The sequence below is a fragment of the Dipodomys merriami genome, unplaced genomic scaffold (assembly GCF_024711535.1).
Source record: "Dipodomys merriami isolate MVZ:Mamm:240054 unplaced genomic scaffold, mDipMer1.0.p SCAF_4, whole genome shotgun sequence".
Taxonomy (NCBI): Eukaryota; Metazoa; Chordata; class Mammalia; order Rodentia; family Heteromyidae; genus Dipodomys; species Dipodomys merriami.
In genome coordinates this window covers 44318721-44330838 of record NW_027205603.1, presented here as the reverse complement: position 1 = coordinate 44330838, position 12118 = coordinate 44318721, and positions in this window count along the sequence as shown.

Here is a 12118-nt window from a genome sequence, read left to right as displayed (position 1 = left end):
TTAATGTAGGTGTGTTGGCCTTCTCTTTTATGATGCTTTTATGTTACTTTCATATCTTGTTAAAATCAACAGGTCCTTGAAATTAAATATTTGGGCTTCTTAATCTTTAATTTGTCACAGACTTGCACAATTAGCTCTTTCACATCTAATTGCACAGAACAAAATCTTTCAAATTTCTTCATATTGTGTTTGCTCTCTAATGTGTGAAAACTAACTATGCTCTTCTATTCAAGCTGCTAGTTGCACTGAGTCCACTTTCTGAAAGGATCACTGGTGCACACACTCACGTAACATAGTGTAGCTTGGCCAAGACTGTGGTTTATCCTGAACTCTTAGGAATTCCATAGTATTAAGAACACAAGTCAGAGGCTCATGGAAGTAATCAAAAAAATTGCAAATGAAGAGGAAAGCTTAATCTTGTCTAAAAAACAGGCAGAAAACAGAGCAGTCTGCATATATATTTTGCAAAGAAGTCATGTGGATGCTCCCACATATTGGCAAGTAAAGTTGATCTCTCCAAATGAAATGGGAACATTAGTGTAAAAATACAAGGATGTCGCAGCATGCCTCCTCAGCAAAACACAAACAAAAGCTACCCAAGCCTCTGAGCACAAATAAAGAGAATTACTATACAAAATAATAGTTACTGGGTGAGTGAGATCTATGCCAATGTTGACGAATTACATTTTGTGGGAACTTGATGCATGTAAATCATGTGATTATTTATATAATAATGATGATTACTACCAAAAATAAATGTTGAGCAGCTACTAGGTGATAGAAGGCTCTGAATATAGAGAGATGAAATGAGTTTTGCTTGCCTCAGAAAAATTCATCAAAAGGAAAAATAGACCTTAGGCTGTATCTCAGTGGAAGAGCACTTGACCAATAGGCATAAGGCCTGAGTTTGATTTTCAGGGCCACATAAAATAAAATATATGCACAAAACTAAACAAAGAAAGGAGATAGGATACCTAGGGGAGTGGTCAAGAAAGACTAGAAGTTTTTTTTGTTGTTTATTTTCCCATACCTTCCTATCGCCCCACCCACCCCCCCGCCAAAGTTGTAAAGTTCGTTTTTCAAAATAACGACTTGTTCTCATTGTTGCAATGGCTTCGCCTGTATCCCTATTTGAACTGTTTGTTTTGCCCTTCCCCTCCACAAATTATACCAACATCAAATACAATGAAAGCAGGGATTATACTGCGGGGGAGGGACATAAAAAGCAACAAAGAAATCATCTTATAAATATGTTAGAAATAATAGCAAGAAAGAAAAAAAAACATTTGAATACTTATCTTGGGGATCATTTCACCTAACATCAACTTATCTGACCTTTTCTGCTTGTCTCATAGACTAGTTATTGCAAATAAGGGAAACCATGGGACCTATGTTTCTTTGGGCCTGGCTTACTTCACTTAATATAATTTTTTCCAAGTCTTCCCATTTCCTAACAAATGGGGCAATGTCATTCTTTCTGATGGAGGCATAGAATTCCATTGTGTATATACCACATTTTCTTGATCCATTCATCTACTGAGGGGATCTGGCTTGGTTCCATATCTTAGCTATGGTTAATAAGGCTGCAGTAAACATAGTTGTGTTGGTAGCTTTAATATGGTCTTGTTTTTGATCATTTGGGTAAACGCCCCAAAGTGGGATTGCTGGGTCATAGGGGAGCTCTATGTGGAGTCTTTTGAGGAACCTTCATACTGCTTTCCAAAGTGGTTGAACAATTTACATTCCTACCAACAATACAGTAGGGTTCCCTTCTTTCCACATCCCCTCCAGCATCTGTTGTTATTAGAGTTCTTGATTCTAGACATTCTAACTGGGGTGACATGGTATGTATCTCAATGTTATTTTGATTTGCATTTCTTTTATGGCTAGAAAGGTTGAGCATTTCTTCATGTGTCTATTAGCCATCCTTCTTTCCTCTTCAGAGAAGTTTCTCTGTAAGCCTTTAGCCCACTTATTTATTGGGCAGTTGTTTCTTTGAGGATTTGTTGTTGGAGGATTTAATTTTTTAAGTTCCAGGTATATTTTGGATATGAGACCCTTGTCCATTGTATGGCTAGTGAAGATCTTCTCCCAATCCATGGGCTTTCTATTGGTCTCTCTAGCTGTGTCCTTTGCCATGCAGAAGCTCTGCAATTTCATCCAATCCCATTTGTCCAACCTTTCTTTGTTTCTGGGTCTTTATTAAGAAAATTTCGGCCTGTGCTAAGGAGACCTAAGGTTTCTCCCATTCCATCCTGTAATGTTTTCAGAGCGTCTGCTTTGACTCCGAGGTCTTTGATCTATTTGGAGTTGATTCTGGTACAGGGTGATATATAACCATCTTAACCAGTTTTGCCAGCACCATTTACTGAAGAGGCTGTCTTTCTTCCATTCTATTTTTTTAGCTCCCTTATCGAATATTAGATGGCTATATGTCTGTGGGTTCATTTCTGGGTTTTCAGTTCTATTCCATTGGTCCTGAGGTCTGTTCTTGTGCCAATACCAAGCTGTTTTGATGACTATGGCTTTGTAGTAGAGTTTGAAATTTGGTATTGATATTCCTCCAGCACTGTTCTTTCTGTTAAGGATCGTTTTTGCTTTTCAGGGTCTTTTATTGTTCAATGTGAATTTTTGGATTGCCTCTTCTATTTCCTTGAAGAATGAGGTTGGAATATTGTTAGGTATCACAATGAATTTGTAGAAGTATTGCCATTTTCACGATGTTGTTCCTTCCAATTCAGGAGCATGGGAGGTTTTGCCATTTTCTAAGTTCTGTTTTGATTTCCTTTTTTAGGTTTTTAAAGTTTTCATCATAGAGGTCCTTCACTTCTTTGGTTAATTCCTAGGCATTTTATTTTTTGTGGGGCTATTACAAATGGAGTTGCTTTCCTGAATTCAGCCATGTTTTTCTCATTGTTGGCATACAGAAAAGCCATTGATTTTTGAGGGTGAATTTTATACCCTGCTACTTTGCCAAAGTTTTGAATCAGCTTGAGTAATTTGGGAGTGGAGTTGGTTGATTCTTTAAATACAAGATCATGTCATCTGCAAAGAGGGAGAGTTTTACTTCTTCTTTCCCTATTTGGATCCCCTTTATGTTTGCATCTTGTCTTATTGCTGTAGCTAGACATTCTAATACTAGATTGAAGAGAAGTGGAGAGAGTGGACATCTTTGTCTCATTCCTGATTTAAGAGGAAATGGCTTTAGTTTTTCACCATTATGTATAATGCTGGCTGTAGGTTTGTCGTATACCTTTTTCGTATAGCCTTTATTGTATTGAGGAATGTTCCCTGGATTCTTAGTTTTTCCAGAACCTTCATCATAAAGAGCTGTTGGATCTTGTCAAATGCCTTTTATGCATCTTTTGAGATAACCATGTGATTCTTATCCTTGCTCTTGTTTATATGATGAATTATATTAATTGATTTGCGTATATTGAACCAGCTTTGGGTCCCTGAAATGAATCCTGTTTGATCATGGTGTATGATTTTTTGGATGAATTGTTGAAGTTAGTTGGCCAATATTTTGTTGAAAAGTTCTGCATCAATGTTCATCAAAGAAATGGGTCTATGGTTCTCTTTCTTTGATGAGTCCTTGCCTGGTTTTGGGATGAGGGTTATGATGGCTTCATAGAATGAGTTCAGTGGTGAACTTACAATTCCATTGAAGAGTTGGAGGAGTATTGGTGTGAGCTCTGCTTTGAAGGCCTTGTAGAATTCTGGGTCCTGTCCTTTATTTAGATGGGAGGTCTCTTATTGATGTTTCTATTTCACTGCTTGATATGGGCCTGTTAAGATGGTTTAACTAATCTCGATTTAGTTTTGGCATGTCAAGATTTGCTACGAAAAGGTCCATTTCTGCCAAGTTCTCAAATTTATTAGCATAAAGGTTTGAGTATTCCCTTATAATGTTCTGATTCTTGGTTGTTTCTGTGGTGATGTTTCCATTCTCATCTCTGAGTTTATTTATTTGGGTGTGTTCTGTTCTTTTTCTGATAAGATTTGCTAAGGGTCTGTCAATTTTGTTAATTTTTTTGAAGAGTCAACTCTTTGTTTTGTTGATTCATTCTATGGGGTTTTTTTTGGATTCTAATTCTTTTAATTATGATTTAATTTTAATTATTTCTTTCCATCTACTGGTTTATCTTGCTGCTCTTTTTCAAGGATCCTCAGCTGTCTCATTAAATTGTTGGTTTCAGATCTCTCCAATTTGTTGATGTACGAACTCAGAGCTATAAACTTGCCTCTGAGTACTGCCTTTCCTGGGTCCCAGAAGAGCTGGTAATTTGTGTGCTCATTTTTGTTGAATAGCATGAACATTTGAATTTCATTTCTACTGTCTTCAACGACCCACTGGTCATTCAACAGTGTGTTGTTCAGCCTTCATGTGTTGCAGGACTTTCTTTGGTGGCTTTTGGTGTTGAGTTCTAATTTTATTCCCCTGTGGTCTGAGAGAATGCAATGTATAACTTCAATGTTTCTGAATTTGGACAAGTTTGCTTTGTGACCTAAAATGTGGTCTATTTTGGAAATTGTTCCCCATGCTGCTGAGAAAAACATGTATTCTGATGCTGCTGGGTGAAATATTTGGTAGATGTCTGTTAAATCTAGTTGATCTATGCAGTTGTTTAGATCTGCGGTTTCTCTATTGAGTTTTTGCTGAGTTGATCTATCTAGTGGGGATAGTGGTTTGTTAAAGTCCCCAACAATTTAATGTCTTTGGGTCTATGTAAGATTTGTGGGAAAGTAGTGTTTCTTGGATAAATTTGGGTGCTCCATTGTTTGGCGAATAGATATTTAGAATTGTAATATCCTCCTGAAGGAGAGATCCCTTAATTAGTATGTAGAGACCTTCTTTATCTCTTCCAACTAATTTTAATTTGAAGTCTATTTTATCTGATATTAGGATTGCAACTCCCGCCTGTTTATGGGGGCCATTTGCTTGGTAGATTTTGTTCCAGACTTTCACATTCAAAATATATTTGTTTTTATTGGCAAGGTATGACTCCTGAAGGCATCAGATAGAAAGATCTTGCTTTTAAATCCAAATAGTCAGTCTATGTCGCTTAATTGGAGAGTTAAGTCCGTTAATATTGAGAGATAGGACTGAGGGGTATTCGGGAGTTCCTGCCATTTTATCCAAGAGCAGTTTTTATTTGGAAATCTACTAAAGGATTCTGTGTCCATCCTTTCTGTTCTTCTTTTAAAGTCTGAATTATAATTAACATTGTGTATAAAAATAAGACAATGAAATATATTTGAATTATAATTTAATCACTTATGTTCTAATTAACATCTAATTAACATAAGCAGAATACATATTTTATATTCTTTTGTGATGGGGAAAAATGTTGCAAAAGGCAAATTGATATTTGTAATTAAAATTCCAAGTTTTTAGCATTCTTAGCCAGAACTATTTTAAAGAAGAGTATCAAAAATATTTTGAGCTGCAGAAGTGGATGAGTGGTAGAATGCTTGTCTTGCATGCATAAGGGCCTGGGTTTGATTCCTTAGCACCACATAAGCAGAAAAAGGCAGAAGTGATACTGTGGCTCAACTGGTAGAGTGCTTGCCTTGAGGTGAAGAGCTCAGGGACAGCATCCAGGCCCAGAGTTCAGGCCCCATGACTGACTATATATATATATATATATATATATATATATATACATATATATATATAGTCAGTATATATACATATACATATATATATATATATAATGTCTAGAATGCCTAGAAATCTAAATCCCTAAATGGTGAAAACAAAGCAATATAAGAGATTCAAATGTGAGAAATAATATATTTTAAAAATTAAAAACAACACATCAAACAAACTTTGTTCATCTTGGGAAAACATGGCTTAAAGGTGGCATAACAGACACCATGTATAATTTAGAACACCTTTGTACAATTAAACACACGAATTTTTTTTTTTGGGGTCCAGTTGTGGGGCCTGAACTCTGGGCCTGGGCGCTGTCCCTCAGCTCTTAAGCTCAAGCTAGCACTCTACCATTTGAGCCACAGCACCACTTCCGGCTTTTTTCTTATGTGGTGTTGAGGAATCAAACCCAGGGCCTCATGCATTGCAAGGCAAGCGCTCTACCACTGAGCCACCTTCCCAGCCCTAAAAACACGAATTTTTGTTTGTCTTATAAGGTAGTATTGTGAAATGCTGTCCAGTTGAATTCGATCCTGTTGACCCTTATATACCCATTTGAATGAAAGTGAGCCATGATTCAGAAAAAAACTTTTGCTATGTGTGTCTAGAGCAACAACATCTATATACATTCTCCAGAAAAACTACTTGGGTGATGCCTTTGAGAACATTTGTTGACCTGTGCAGTGCTTCATTAATGGAAATTATGTGTGCCTTGGCCAAGGTCCTCCATGGAATTGGCTTACATAATTATGGAAGCTGACAAACTTCATGATCTGAAGTCAGCTACCAGGAGAACCAGAAAAACCAATGGTGTAGTTCTAGCTCCTGTCCTATAGCTTGAGACTCAGGAGAACCTGAGGAGTAAGTTGTAGTCTGGAGAAAAGAAGGCTCAGGACCCAATGACTAAGAACTAGTGTTTCAGTTCTAGTCCCAAGGGAGGAGAAAACCAATTTCCCAGCTCAAAGGCAGTAAGGCAGAAAGAAGGTCCTTATTCATGCAGGCCTATTTGGGTCTATATACATCTTAAATGGATTAGATGAAGCTCATCCATATCAGCTTCATTCACCTTACTGATCTAAGTATTTATAATCATTCAGAAACATTCTTACCAAAATACTCCAAATAATGTTGGACTAATCCAGGCAACTTGTAGCCTAGTGAATGCTGAAAATTCATGTTACATATTGAAAATTGACATAAGAAAAGAAATAGAATAGGTATGCTAATGAATATATATGGACCAGAACCCAGACTTAACAGATAATTACTATGACTCAGAAGGTGTTGAGTGCCCAATGTTCTAGGCACAAGATAAAAACAGTGAATGAAGGCAAGAATCCTGATCTCAGTGAGAGACAGTGAAAGATAAATACATACAGAATGTAATTTCAAGGGGAATATCTGCTGGGAAGAAATGTGAAGCTGGCTTTATGGCGGGGTGGTACCAGAAATGTCAATATTTACCAACAAGGGTAGAAAGATAAATGCCTTCTGAAAAGTGAGCATTTGAGCAAACACTATTATGATGAGAAGGAGTGAGGTGGTTGAAGATACAAGGGAGGAGATTTCCAGGCGGAGGAAAGGATTCTGAGATGAGAGCTCATTTGACATGTTTGAGGGCCAGAACGAAGGTCACATGTTTGCAGTACGTAAGGTGTGGTTGGAAGATAAGAGAATCAATACTGGTTACAGCCAATGAAGACTTAACAGGTTAATAAGCATCTCTAGGTGAGCACTTTAATTCATTTTTTGTGCACTTAATACATTTGAAACATTATAACAATTACATAACATAAAAAGGAACAGAGAATGAGCAGAAGATTTAGAAAGATCAATAAACATTGTGCTGACAGGCAAATAAGCCACTGCAGACGTTGATCAATTCCCTGTTCAGTAGGCAAATAGTTATACTAAAGGTACACATGTTAGCTAAAGTCCGTTTCACATTGCTGGAATTTCTGGATTGTGCATTGGTTGCATTGCTTTTTCTTAGAAATATCTGTGAAGCCCATACTAATTTCTAGATGTTAGCAAGCTTCCACTTTGTGCTTAGTGTTCTAGAGAGCACTTGCAGGCCATAACACAATAGTTTTGTGCATTTCCAAAATATTTAAAGTAGGAATCTGGGAGAAGTTTTAAATGTCCTGTTTTCCCAAATAGTCTTGTTCTAGTCAGAAAAACGTAACTCTCACTAAATATTTACAATGGAAGTGAAATTGTAAAAGGTATACAGCATGGTGAGAAGGTTGAAGTGCTAAAAGGATGAGGAGACGCTGGAGGCGCTTAGAAAGGGGAAGTGATTATTTCTGTAAGAGATCAGAAAGCTGGTGGCAACCTCAGCAGTTCTTTATGTCATGAGCAGCTCTTTAGGTACCAGTAGAAGAAATGACACAAGACTGTTTTTTTCAACTTTTTGAATTTATTTGTTCATGTTTTGCATTTGAAGTACTCTTTGATGACATCCTTGGCCTGAGACTCTTTGCCATAATCCTTAACCACTACACAACCACAACCAACCACTTTACAGGGTTTTCCCTCTCAATCAATTTTGGAGAAACCTACCCACTCCCTTAATATTTTGTTATTGACCTTAAATAGGTTGATTTGGTGCTCAGGGGTTCACTTCACTAACATCATCCTATATGGTCACATGTACATAGCTTTTGAGCTTTTTCTGCTCATCTGATAAAATTATCCTAGATGTATACCAGTTATTGCAAATGAGGGAAACTATGGGACCTATGTTTCTTTGGTTCTGGCTTACTTTAGTTAATAGGACTTTTCCCCAAGTCTTTCCATTTCCTTACAAATGGGGTGATGTCATTATTTCTGATGGAAGCATAGAAGTCATATTTACATATATATATATATGTATATATATGTATATACACATATATGTAATATTTTCTTGATCCATTCATCTACTGAGGGGCATCTGGGTTGGTTCCATATCTTAGCTATGGTGAGTAATGCTGTAATAAATATAGTTGTGTTGGTAGTTTTAATGAGATTTTTTTTGTACAAATGTAGATCACAGTGGGTCCTTTAGGTAGTAGATAGACTGTCCAGAGGTATGGGACATTCTGGGCAACAGAAGTCACAACAGCCTGACCTCTTTGGGTTATACACATTGACAGCTATTGCCACTACTGACAGAATAAGTATGATAGAGTTTATACTGTATTGTCTCCTCCTAATGTCTCCCATTTGACAGAATTAAACAGGAAGCCAGTGGGCAGAGGCATCTGGGAAATGTAGTTTTCACATTCCTAAACTCAGTACTACATTTCAAAGAGTAAAACATGTGGAGGAGGAGACCCAAAAGGAAATAGTCGGTGCTGCCCGCCCATTTGTACATTATTTAAGCTTTCCTTTTATTCACAACTAAGCTTTGGCAATGCTAGCAGCAGCCAGATCTGCATCCACTGGCTAAGATGCAATTATTCCTTGTACAAATGCAGATATAGTTATCCTCTCCCCAGAATAAACTGGGATATAAACATCCAGCAATCACTGTATTCATCTCCAGATAGCAGCAATTCAGTTTCCTCACTATCTTACCTGGTGATTCTGTACCTAAGAATCTAAATCACAAGTGAAACCACCACAGCAGTCAATCCACAGAATCCCTTCAGCCTCAGTCCCACAACTTCCTTCCTGTAGCTGTCAGCATGTGTCCTCTTGCCATTTGGGATCAACAGAATTAGTTAAGAGTGACCTCCTCTTAGGATGATGAGAGCTAAATGACCATGCATTGACCCAGCTTCTAGCTGGGAAACAACTGCTATGTGCTGTGTTCTGTGAGAATGCGCAATACTTCAAAGATATAAGGATGGGAACCAACAATTTTGTACATGACATTCCAAAGATAGAATAGTTAGACAAACCTTTTCAAAGCTCATACTTTCATCTCTGGACCTGTTTAGTCCATCTTGAAGAGAAACCGAATCAAACATAGTGATTTTATGCATACATCCACATCAGTTCACAAGATTTATACACATAGTGCTTTATTCTTTCTAATTATGTCCATTTGGACAACTTATCAGCACCAAGACTGAGTCAATAAAGACCAGTGGCCATCTCTTCATCCAGGCACAAAGTGAACATTTGGATGAGCTGCTAGACACGCATGGTAGGAGAATTTTTCTTTCCTATTGTCTTTTAGGCCCTTCCTGAATGAGTTCAGTGCTGTCTAATCCAAGATATCTTGTATATCTTTTTGTAAACCAAACACAAGTTGTTTTTTCTTCTTTCACCAACTATTTGTTGACAGCTTGAGGTTTGTGATAAAACGAAGGTGGCACAAAATTTAAGGAGACAAATATACTCAAGATCCTCAAGTAAAAACTTCCATGAAATGCAAGAAGAAATAAGAATGTTTATGTATCTCTATTTCTTTTAGCAAGAAGGAAATGCAGGAAGTTAAAAACCTGGTGAGTTTTGTTTCCTGCAGGAATAGTAAGATGGCTAGGAGCAAAATAATGTTAATAGTTACCATATATCTTTGGCATTTGGGACCCTTTTTGTGTCTGTCATACCAAAAATAACAAAATGAAAAGGAAATGAAGAGAAAGCTATAATGCAATATATTCAGAATCAAATGAATCCAATTGTATTTTAGATGACTAATGTCACATTTAAGGGGGGAAAGAGTTATGTAATTTTGACTATATATCTTAACGACATAAGGCTAAATAAAATTTACTAAACAAATATTAATCTTATAGATTTGTTTCCCTCTGGTGTGGGAAAACAATTTTGAAATGACTTTTAGTATTTTCTGGAATTGAGAATTTGCTTCATACATTAAGGAAAATGTAACTGGAACTCTCATTGCTGGAGAGGGGAGAATGATTTTTAAGTGGGTGATATTGATCAGTATGCATTGTACTCACCAACTGAATTAAATGCTGAATTAAAACCCCTTTTTATAACTACTTATGGGTAATAAGAAAATAAAAATATACAAATGAAGGAAGCATGGAATGGGTAGTGTAGTGTTGGGTTTGAGATGGGAGTATCAGTATAAAGTTATGACTGTAGATATAGATATAGAAATGTATATTTTTATGCACATATTTCCTTCCTAGCCATATCACCAGAGGAGTTTTTAGAAACGATGGTGTTCCACTACTAATGAACACAGATAAAGCCTACATCTTAGTTTGTCAAAACTATTGTCTATTGAAAGGAATCCTAAAGACACAGTTTGTTCTAGGGTTGGGGAAAGGAAGGGGAAGATGCAATTGAAATTTCTTGTTGTAAGAAAGTTCTTGAAGAGTGAGGGGGTGGTGTGGAGGGAAAGTAGGGGAAAGTGAAGGAAGGGGTAACAAATTTGACAAGAAATGTACTTATCGTCTTACTTATATAATTGTTAACTCCTCTGTACATCACCTTGATGATAATCAAAAAAAGAAAAGAAAGTTCTTGAAGAGTGAGTAAGACATTTCAAAAGGGTATAAGAGCCAGGTTAAAGAAGCTTCCATATTGAGCAAATCTGAGTGAAACAACTTTCAATGTACATGATGGTTCAAAATAAACTTCATCTTCATGGTCATGTGCCATTCCTCCCATATAAGCCAGGGCTGTGTCATCACCAGTAGAGGTAGCAGAGGTCAATTCCAAGATGAGATTGTAAAGGCATTCAAGCTTCTGCCTTCAGCACTTGGATAAATCTGGGAAACCCCAAGTTAGCATTGTAAGGACATTTGGACAGCCTTTCGGAGAGGCCTCCCACTAACAGGCACTACCAATTTCTGGGCTATGGGAGTGGCCCCCCAGAAGTGCCTCTCCAGTTCAGAGGTCATACTACTTGACCCCCGACTAACAGCATCATCAATGACCTGAGTGAGAACCATCCAACTGAACCATTCTGAAATTATTATCCACAGAATAGCTGAGAGATAATAAATGCTATTATTGTTTTCAATCATTGCTTTACGATGATGTGTTGTTTTAAATTATTGTCTAGGAATGATTTGCCACCACAGAATAAGTCAAGAGTCATTGAGTTGATCTGTATGATACAAGCAGAGAAATGCGTGTAAACATACTTAAGAGAATATGAAGAAAAGTATCATTCCTTACAATTAATAAGCTATCAAATAATAAATGTAAAGGACCATTGTAAGTTTGGGTCTATAATGTTTCCTGCATGCCCACAGGCTCAAGGCTTAGTCCCCAGTGTGGTGCTAAGGATACGTGGTGGGATCCTTAGGAAGTGGGGCTTATTGGAGGCCTGCAGGCATTGAGACATGGCGTGGAAGGCAGTTGTGGGAAACAGACCTTTGTCTTTATCATTTTCCAACAATAAAATGCGAAATGCAGTCCTTTCCATGGTACAGTAACTGACCAACTCAAAAACAATGGGCACAGACAACCATGGATTAAAATGTCCAAACTGTGAGTGAAAGTGAGCCTTTTCTATTTGTAAGCTTCTTGTTCATCCTGTTTCCCTGG